Genomic DNA, 9,815 nt, shown 5'->3' on the forward strand with positions numbered 1-9,815 from the left:
TATTTGTTTGTGTCCATTTGCTTATTATGAATAAGGAGGTTTAAACTAATGTATCTTCTATATCATGATTTACATTCATATTCAAACAAGTGGCTTGCTTTGCTTAGAGGATGTTTTTCTTCAAATAGTTTCCATTTAAAACGCGCTGCAATTTAGTCACCGCAGCGGGTCATTTATCAACATTTGCCATAATGCATCTGCTTTATATGATTTCTAATTCTCAACAAATGTCTATTACACATCAGAGAGGTGTGCATGCGGCACCAGAGGCGAGCGAACCGTCTGTGCTATCTCGGCTGAAAGAAAAAAAGCCACCTTCATGAAAATATCACAGCCACGATGACGAGAGCTTGGCATTATTTTTTTTATAAAAATATATCAGGGGACCAAATATGATTGTGTATAGAGTGCTTAATGGAGACCCATAGAACTCATGAGGGGAGGAGGAATGGTGGCCATTTGGGCAAAGGGCTCAGAGCTGTGGCTGGCCCCCACCAAGTGCCTAGCATGAGCATTGTGATTACCCGTGGGAATTGGTATTGGCTATTTTTATTTGTGCTCATTTGAATTTAAATTGCATATAAAACAGCCAGCCACACATGCTTTGTTTTCCAAGCTGCTTTCACATGAATGGTCTTTTGTAAGCGCATACGCACATTCACGTGTATGGGGTAGTTGAAGTGTTTTGAGAAGCAGATTAAATGTCATACGAGCCTAATGTTTGACGTTTTCACAAAATCTACCTTTGCGTGTTAATGAACTAAAAGGTGCATTCGTGTAAATAAGTGGCGGTCATAAAAAACACACATACAAAATATACACAATCCAAACATATTTTTCATCAGAATTCAAATAAACATCCCCCCTGATTTATGGTGGACAGATGGGCAAAAAAATTGCATGCCGTCCCTCCTCCCCGGCTCATTCTTTCTTTGAGGTCTCTGTCCTGGGAAATCTGAAACATTTTCCGGGACATAAAAAGTCACAGTTTTTTGTCCATTGATTAAAAATGCGCTGCTCTAGACAATGGATTTATTTACATGTAGTTTTACCATCTTGCAGTATTGTGAGATATTCTTCCCATGGTATGTCTTGGCTTTTTATAGTACAGGGCTTGCGATCCTATTAAAATATATTTGTGAAAATCGGTCCATTGGCATGTAAAGTGGCAGTGCTAGCGACTATTTTTAGAGCAAAGTGAGCAGGGCTTGAAATCATAAAATTCTCAACTTCTAGGCAGTTTCACCCAGCGATTCGCACCTCTAACACAGCCAAAAAAGTTGGTGGAACTACGGTGTGTTGGAGAAAAGATGCCCACCGCCAAACTTTCATCCCGCCTGGGAAGAAATCGGCAGGTCAACGTCCTCGTGAGCCTGGAGTAGGTGGAATTCGTGCATTTGGGTTGCCCTACTTGCCATAAATGTGGCTGTGCACCATCGCGCAGCACCATCGCGGAATCACAGCGCGGTGGCTTGGGCCACCACAGCTCTATCATTTGTAGTATCAGCCCAGCCAAAGACACTTTAAAACATCACCTGGCTATTTCCTCGTAGGGCGACACGTGAATTGATTGGAGCCACTTTTCCACTGCCGCGTGCCCTTCGCTCTGCCTGCTCTATCAGCTGTGAGGAGATTTTAGAAACGTAAGACTTACAACCTTCGTACCCTTCGTACCCTAAATGGCCATAGCCTCACCCCATTGGCAATAGAAAACCATCGATCTTCACCAACATTAGCGGCGGGTGGTTGATAATATTTGGCCCAAATATTTCAGAAGTAAAGTTGCTCTTTATTGTTGAAAATTGCGAATATTATCGAAAAAATTGATGACTATCATCTTGACATTTTGGCGAAAGTCAGCAATACCGTTTGGATGAATATTAAGGAGAAGCAAATACCGCACTTAAGTAAATGTCCTCATGGCGTGCGTGCCATCTCCTGAAGTTGACCCTTTCTCTTGAGTGAACCTGAGGAAATTGTGTTTACAATTTATTCTTATATATATCTTAACCTCCTAATTCCTTCACATGTGTGCTCTGTCATCAGTTGGAGAAAGGCAGCAACTGGTAACGTGTTTACCTTGGGCTGCAATGTATGTATTATGTATGTTGAACTTCTTTCGCATCGTACATAGCCGACCATGTTAATCGGGCAATAGCCCAATCAGTGGCGATGTAACGCGTGTGAAGATTACAAAGCGTATACTTCGGGCTACCACACACAGAGGACAATGAGATAAATGCCTCGCAGCCTCTCATTAGTTCACAAAAATGCAATAACCTATCAACAATGGACTTTCAGGCTGGCAAAAAGCGTATTTTCTGCATATGAATCACGCAGCAGATAATTAACATTTTTTAGCAAAATATATTGGCTGAGATAAGAATCGCAGCAATTCGATTGTAATACATTAATATTTTTAGTAACCCTTTGTGAACACCTTGTATTTGTACCGCTTTAAAACCAATATAATGGAAAATTACCTCGAAAAGAAAAGTTGAATGGTAATTGTTATTTAATCGTCCACGAAATTACTCTGATTATGAGAAATAATGTATGCATTTAAACTGCAAGCAATTTACAAAATGCTAATTATAGTGACGATCTGAATATTACAGTAATATTCCCACATTACATTCACATGCTAAATATTCACTGATAATATTTTCCTACACATTTAATCGCGTTAAATGTGTTTTTTTATAACATTGTAAATCACCAGCGCATATATACACATATAAAATACCTATTTGAAAAGAAATGTGATGTATAACCTTTATTGCTTAAATCACCTTATTATGTTTCTGTTATTTTTATGAACAATACATATTTTTATGACATTTTCAAACGTATCACAAATCAATCAATGGTTATATTATGTTACTGTAATCATCCAAGGTTACGATGTTACTTACTTAGGCTTTCATATGCAGATTTGCCAATTATCGCTGCCGTACATATTTCAACACTTGGGTGTTTTATAGGGAACTGAAATTGACAGATGTTAATGGAATGTCTCAAGTGTTGAGGCTCTACACACAGTGTTGTATAAAGGCATCAATGAGTGACTAAGGAGAAAGGTTATTTAACTGGATTAGATCCGAAGAATAAAAAAGACAATTTATTGTTTTTGTGAATTTTGGCTCATATCACTGGATTCCTTTGGCGATTTTAAGTTTCAATAATGGCTGCCTTAAATATATATTGGACTAGTCCCCGTCACAGGAATATGGAATTTTGACCCCTGATCGAAGACCACCATTGCGATAAGCAATGCTTCATACAAATGTATACGCTATTTAATCTTCATACTTTCACTTTTACAGCCATGTAAAGATAATATTTCTCAGAATTTCGAGTTAACAGTTGAAAAATGCAAAATTATTGTAACCTTTCTCAATGCACTGCTGGATGAAGGCCTCTCCACGTCTTGTTCATCATGGGGAGTTGTTTGAGCAATACGTCATCACGCTGGCCAGTGGGGATTGGTGAGGGTTGTACCCAGGACTCTTTCAGATATCACTCACCACTGATGTCAGCCTTGGCCAGGAATTGTGCAGTGCACTAACCACTCCACCCCAGAGTAGAAAAGGTAAAGAAAAAAGGGGTAAAACACAATACAATGTAAAATTAACTTCCATGAAAAAAATAATTTCCCCAATAACAGCTCACCGTATATTATAGGGGTTTTTTGGGAGGGTTAGAATGCATAAATATAAATGATTAGTTAAACCCGCTACCACCCGACACAGCCAATTAAAAGAACATGCCAGTTCGTTACTAGTACAGCACACCGGTGTGTTGGAGAAAAAATCCACAATATTTACAATCTGAGCACGACATTTCGCTAACAATTAGAACTAGCTTCATCATCTTCTCGGTTGAAATTGTCTCTGTTTGTATATGTGAATAGCCTCATGAACGAATCATGAGGCTATCCACATATACAAACACAGAGACAATTTCAACCGAGAAGATGGATTCTGGCTTAGCAATCATTGGAAGGATTTGATAAACCATTTCGGGTCTTAATTGATTGTTCACGCTTACGGTGGCTTTCAGACAGCATACATTAATGTTTCGTCTCCCCCTCCTCTTTTCCGAACATAGATGGACTCATATTCTTAGCTCTTTCGGTAAAGTCACGTTGAAGGGACTTTACCGAAAGAGCTAAGAATATGAATTACTGCAGTCACGAAAGCTTTAAATAAAAAAATAGATGGACTCGTCCATCTAAACAAACTGTCAAATTGCTATCCGTGGTGCTAACGTTTAAAAATAAATAAATAAATACAAACCGCCACTTCTTTCAAATGTTCTTGCCGTTGGTTTTCACACCTGATGATGACTGTTTGTGTTACAGTCGAAACGTCGTGAGAATTTTATTACTTGGTCAGTGTCACCTCTCGTTTTATTTAATTTGGTTTGGCATTTAGTGCCCTGTTGATTTATGTATCATTGCAACCATTCAATTGCAGCGCTCCTTGAACATGTTTCATTTCACTTCTCAGACTATCACCATCTACCACTTTCTTAGCCCAATATATGAGCGTCTTGATGAGAGAGGATTTCTGTGTGGGGTAATGGTGTGACTGCATTCAGATTGGCGTCAGTATGCGTTTTCTTTCGGTAAACGCTGTGTTGTTTTACCATTTCGGCTGTGCCCGAGCAGAATATTCAGAAATGGGAGAGTTCTGTCAACTTACACTTCCATGATGAACTGGATGGATGGGTTTTGCGAGTTGAGATGATTTAGAAATTCGTTAAGTGTATTTTTGCCGTGTGGCCAGACCACCAGTGTGTCATCCACATATCTAAATCAAGCAGAGGGTTTTAGTGTGCTTGAGGATATTCATTTTGCTTCAAAATCTTCCATATACAAATTCGCAATCACAGGAGACAAAGGAGAGCCCATTGCTGCTCCTTCCTTTTGTTTATAGAAGTCACCTTGCCACAAGAAGTCAGTGTTCTTTAGACAGTGTTCAGCTAGTCGTGGGATATCTTTCGTTGAACCTGTGTTCGTTACCAGAGTATCGAGTAATTTAATTGACTCGTTGACCGGAACCCTCGTGAACAGAGAGGTCACATAAAAACTTACGAGAATATCATTAGGGTTAAGCTTAATATCTTTAATTATATTTACGAGATGTTCCGAGTTTTTAATGAAGGAAGAGGTCCTACCGATGTAGGGCTGTATTAGTTTCGTTATATATGTATGTGGCAGAGCCTATTGTACTCACTATGGGTCTTAATAGGACATCAGGCTTCTGAATCTTTGTTTGCCCATAAAGTCTTGGTGGTTTTGGCGCCCTTGGTTTGATCAAGGTATTGCGCTTCGTTGGGAATTGATAACCCAAAAAAAACAATATTATGGATGATATTGGTCGCGAAAGCCTAAGTGTTAAGCTTACCGTATGTTGTGCGGTAATAAAATTATGGTACAGCAAACATAATACTAAAACTAAACTGTATAGGGTAATCATGTACTACTCAATCATTTTTTTAAATTGTCACGTAACTGAAAACAAATTATTTAAAACGTTATTGCCTATATGGCACAAAGTAGACCTTCGATACAATTATTAAACTATTTTATGGATGATGAATGGTGCAAGATGTATTTTAAAAAGCTATTTTAGGTCCTCCAGGAAAATAAATTTTGAATTGATTTCCAATAATAAAGCTGTTTGTTGCCTTTTGTTGTGATCAAGTATGTACTCTGTCTTATATAATAGTAATAAAGTAATCAGATATCATATTCTTAGTTCTTTCGGTAAAGTCACGTTGAAGGGAAACAATAAAATAATAAAATATATATTTATATATATTTATATCTATTTTATTCTTTTATTGTTTCCCTTCAACGTGACTTTACCGAAAGAGCTAAGAATATGAATTACTGCAGTCACGAAAGCTTTAAATCAAAATTTAATCAGATATCATCATTTATTATAGCCATTTGTCAACTACTGCAGTGAAACAATTTTAAATGTGTAAATCTGAGTAAAAATGATAGTTTAGCATTTGGAAAGCTACTAAATAATAACATTACTTCGCAGTGGTGCACAAGCAGAAATAACAAAAAAAAACAACCCAACACATTCGTCAAAAACCTCAAAAGGAAAATTATTTAATAGGTGATGTTCCAGACAACTACGAGGTGACTATTTATAAGCCAATTTAAATACTGGTCATCAAAAGAAGAAAACGTGCAGTTCTCATCAGGCCCTATGGTGTAAAGTGAGTATCCAACCATGATCCACTCTGTCTCTCTGTATGTGCAATGAAGAATGAAGAAGGGCCATTGCCAGAAACGTGGACTATTTTTATTTTTTTCCTTTGAAGGCAGCTTCATTGACGAATGTGTTGAGGTTTTTACACATATACTGTAAATACAATTTTTAAGGCGAAGGTGATTGAATAAAAGAGACCATTGTTTGGTATTGCAGTGAGAAGCTGTCAGACAAACTTTAGAGAAACACTCTATTAATGATTAATCTTGCATTACTTTAACAATGTAAAACGGATTTTCAGTGATCGTTTGCTGGGGTAATGTAGTTGGGACCACTCACCTACACAGGTGATTCCAATATGACAACTTACTCCCCAACTGTATCAAAATCAAGAAGACATTGAATAGAGAGGTGTATTCGTGTTCGTTGGATGTGAAATTCCCTTAATGTGGCCTTTTTCAAGTGATATCTCCACTTGTGTGGAATGTTCTATGAGTGGGGGGGGGGGGGCAGAGGAGATTGGTTGGTTCCTAATTGAGGGCCATTTACTTTGGCTCATGATCTTCATGATCTATTTTCTGACTGCACATCTGTGAAAAAGAACTTGGTAGCTCATCGGATTCCTCCAGTATAAATAAATATTCTGAATCTATTTAAGGGTCGTTCTCAACATCACTGAGGTCACTCATAGGTTACGGTGTCACCTTGGTTACTCGTATCGCAATTATCTCCATAGCAACCAATCTGCAGAAACGCAGTGGTCTCATTGTATAGCCAGAAGTTGATGCTGAAAAAAATGAGGGTCAAAACAATCTGCAAAATCTTTAACTTTGGCCAAATTATTGTTGAAAAAACAAAACCCGAGTAGGAAATACAGCATAATATAATGATACTGGGTTGAGTGTTGGGACTGTGGTTAGCGCACCATGCTATGAACCGGGTTTCCGAGTTCAATACCCGGGCCATGACTAACATCAGTGCTGTTATCGGAACAGAGGCACCCCACCGTATTCACCAAACTGCAGACCAGCATGGTGAAGTATGGCCAAGTAATTCTCACTGCCAGGACGGGATGGGGATCCCGTAATACAACAAGGTGTGTGTTGCATTGATCCATTGCGCAATATAATAATGATCTAATAATTGGTATGTTTATGGCTGTATAATTGTATGTAACGTCAATGTAACGAAAGGGATTATACCGTACATTGGTGTTCTCTCTTGGCCCATGCTGTTTCAGCTGATGCAGGTGGCTCGGCAATATTCTCTGGTGTGTGCTTTAGGCTGAACTGGAAGCTTGTGAAAACCACATGTCTACTGAGTTTTCCGTTTATCAACAGGTCCTGCGATATAGTAGTGGATGCTAAAGAATCCATGACATATTAGTTCACAAGAGAAGACTATCTCCTACCTGTTTCAGGAACAGCAGCTAAATTAAGATAACACATTTTCACTATTCCTACATCACTTTGATTTACCTGGACTCCCTTAAAAAAACGACTATGATCTCCATGCGTCTCATAATTATATTAATGATACACTAATTTCTCAAGTGTAATGATATACACGTTATTAATATCATCATTATTGTCAATCCACTGTTGGATGAAGGTCTCCCCCAAGCCATCACCATTCTTCATGTTCCAATCCATCTCACACCTGCATATGAACTGATCTCAACACTCTATTTCCACGATTGTCATCTTCTCAGATGCGTTATAACCTTTGACTGCAATTCCATTTCCAGTCTTGACCATGGCCCATCATCATCATCGATCATTATTGTAACATTATGTCCTGTCTAAGACAAATTATTTTGATTCAGTCAACACGAGGTGTTTCGTTTGCATCTGTTCCCTGATTCCTGTGTTCCTCTTTTGTTGCTAAGTGTAATTTCAAGAATACATCTTCATGCTTTGCACACATTGATATAAATGTGATAACATCCTCTAAGTATCGGAGAGAAAAACAGTTTATTGTAAAGCGAGTTTCATGTCTAACATACAGTTGACTTGACTTGTTTAAAAAAAGCAGGCACGGCAATGAATATTCATCACAAATGTCAGTCCATGTCAACCAGTGGGAGAAGCATTACGCATGTGGAGTATTCCTTTTGGCTAATTTTAAACCAGGGTTCATCTAATGTGCTTTATGCCAGAGATGCATGGTTATTACCTTCGCCAATTGCGCATTAAAATGTAATGTTGTTATACGGCATACGGGGAATGGCATGTGATAAAGTTAGACCCATATGTGGTGCATCAGCTGTTGATTATTGATTTAAGCTGTAGTCAGGTTACTTTTCTTGGCTCAAGGGTTATTAATTGTAGAGACAACCCTTGTCCCAGTCCTCATGTTATGTCTGTCCCAGGTCATATGTTAATCGATTAAACGTATTGCAAGAGTAAACCTCTGTCTATTGCCGTATTAACGTGAACTTTAAATTTCTTAAATATGTTACATTCGTATAAATATATACAAGTAACACAAATTAATATGCATTTCCTTAAAAACATGGCATGCCAGCAACGAAAACCTACATCTTTTGACGTTAACAGTTTTATGAGTTTAGATGAAATTTAGCACATTTGTGTTGAATTGAATGTTCACTGCGTATTCACACACACAGCCGTGCACAGTACTTAGCAAATAATTAACGCTGTGAATCCGGAGAGCTAAGTTCGATTCCCAGCCACGGGTAGCATCAATGGCGGGTGGTAAAGGTCCTGGGCTCTCACCATTCACCAATCCACCGTGACCGGCATGGTGAGGTTATGGTAAAACAATCTGCATGGCCAACACAGTGTGTGGGGAGGCATAGAGCCAGAAACGGATTGATAAAACACAGTCAATTTTAATTGTTATACCTGTATTACTATTATGGACAAAGCATTAAAACTAACCTAATAAGAGCTAATGCACTTTCAATTACAGTACATGGCACTGGTGGAAATATTTCAAATTGTTGTTATCAGCTTTTATATGCCTCAGGTTTTCTGTTTAGACGAAAAACACTATATGAATACAGTGAATCATCTGCAAATATAAAATGTATTTCTGGCCAAGTATATAGCTGAATTTGTAATCAAGTTTAGTGTGTACTCTCTCGTCTGTGAATACAACAAATTGCATGATATTAATGTGCACACTTGTGTGTAAAGAATGACCACATGTACTCCCAGAACTGCGTAACAATTGTCTGATTACATTTTCTGTATATTGACAGCCGCCGCTGGGATTTTGAGGTCCTTCCCCAAGGGCTGCATCACTCTAACCCACTTAGACAAAAACAAGAACGACGCAAAAGCCAATTCCACTTTGTTTACACCGTGTAAAAATAGCACGCTAACTGCACAATTCAATATCCATCGTGCCTGATTTTCAGCTATGTGTGGGGGGGGGGGAATCTTTCAGGAGGAAAAGGTGACAGAGTGCTAATGTAATTGTGGTAGCCTTTGTGATCCTGTTGAAGTCAGTTTGCTTTTTATATCATGTAAAGCGAGTTCCCCTAAGGCCATAACAAATCTTGTTATTTCAATATTATTGAAAGAAAAACAAGCTAAACATTTTATACACTCAATG

The sequence above is a fragment of the Petromyzon marinus genome, chromosome 4 (genome assembly GCF_048934315.1).
Source record: "Petromyzon marinus isolate PM22_M1 ecotype Great Lakes invasive population chromosome 4, UKy_Petmar_22M1.pri1.0, whole genome shotgun sequence".
Classification (NCBI taxonomy): domain Eukaryota; kingdom Metazoa; phylum Chordata; class Hyperoartia; order Petromyzontiformes; family Petromyzontidae; genus Petromyzon; species Petromyzon marinus.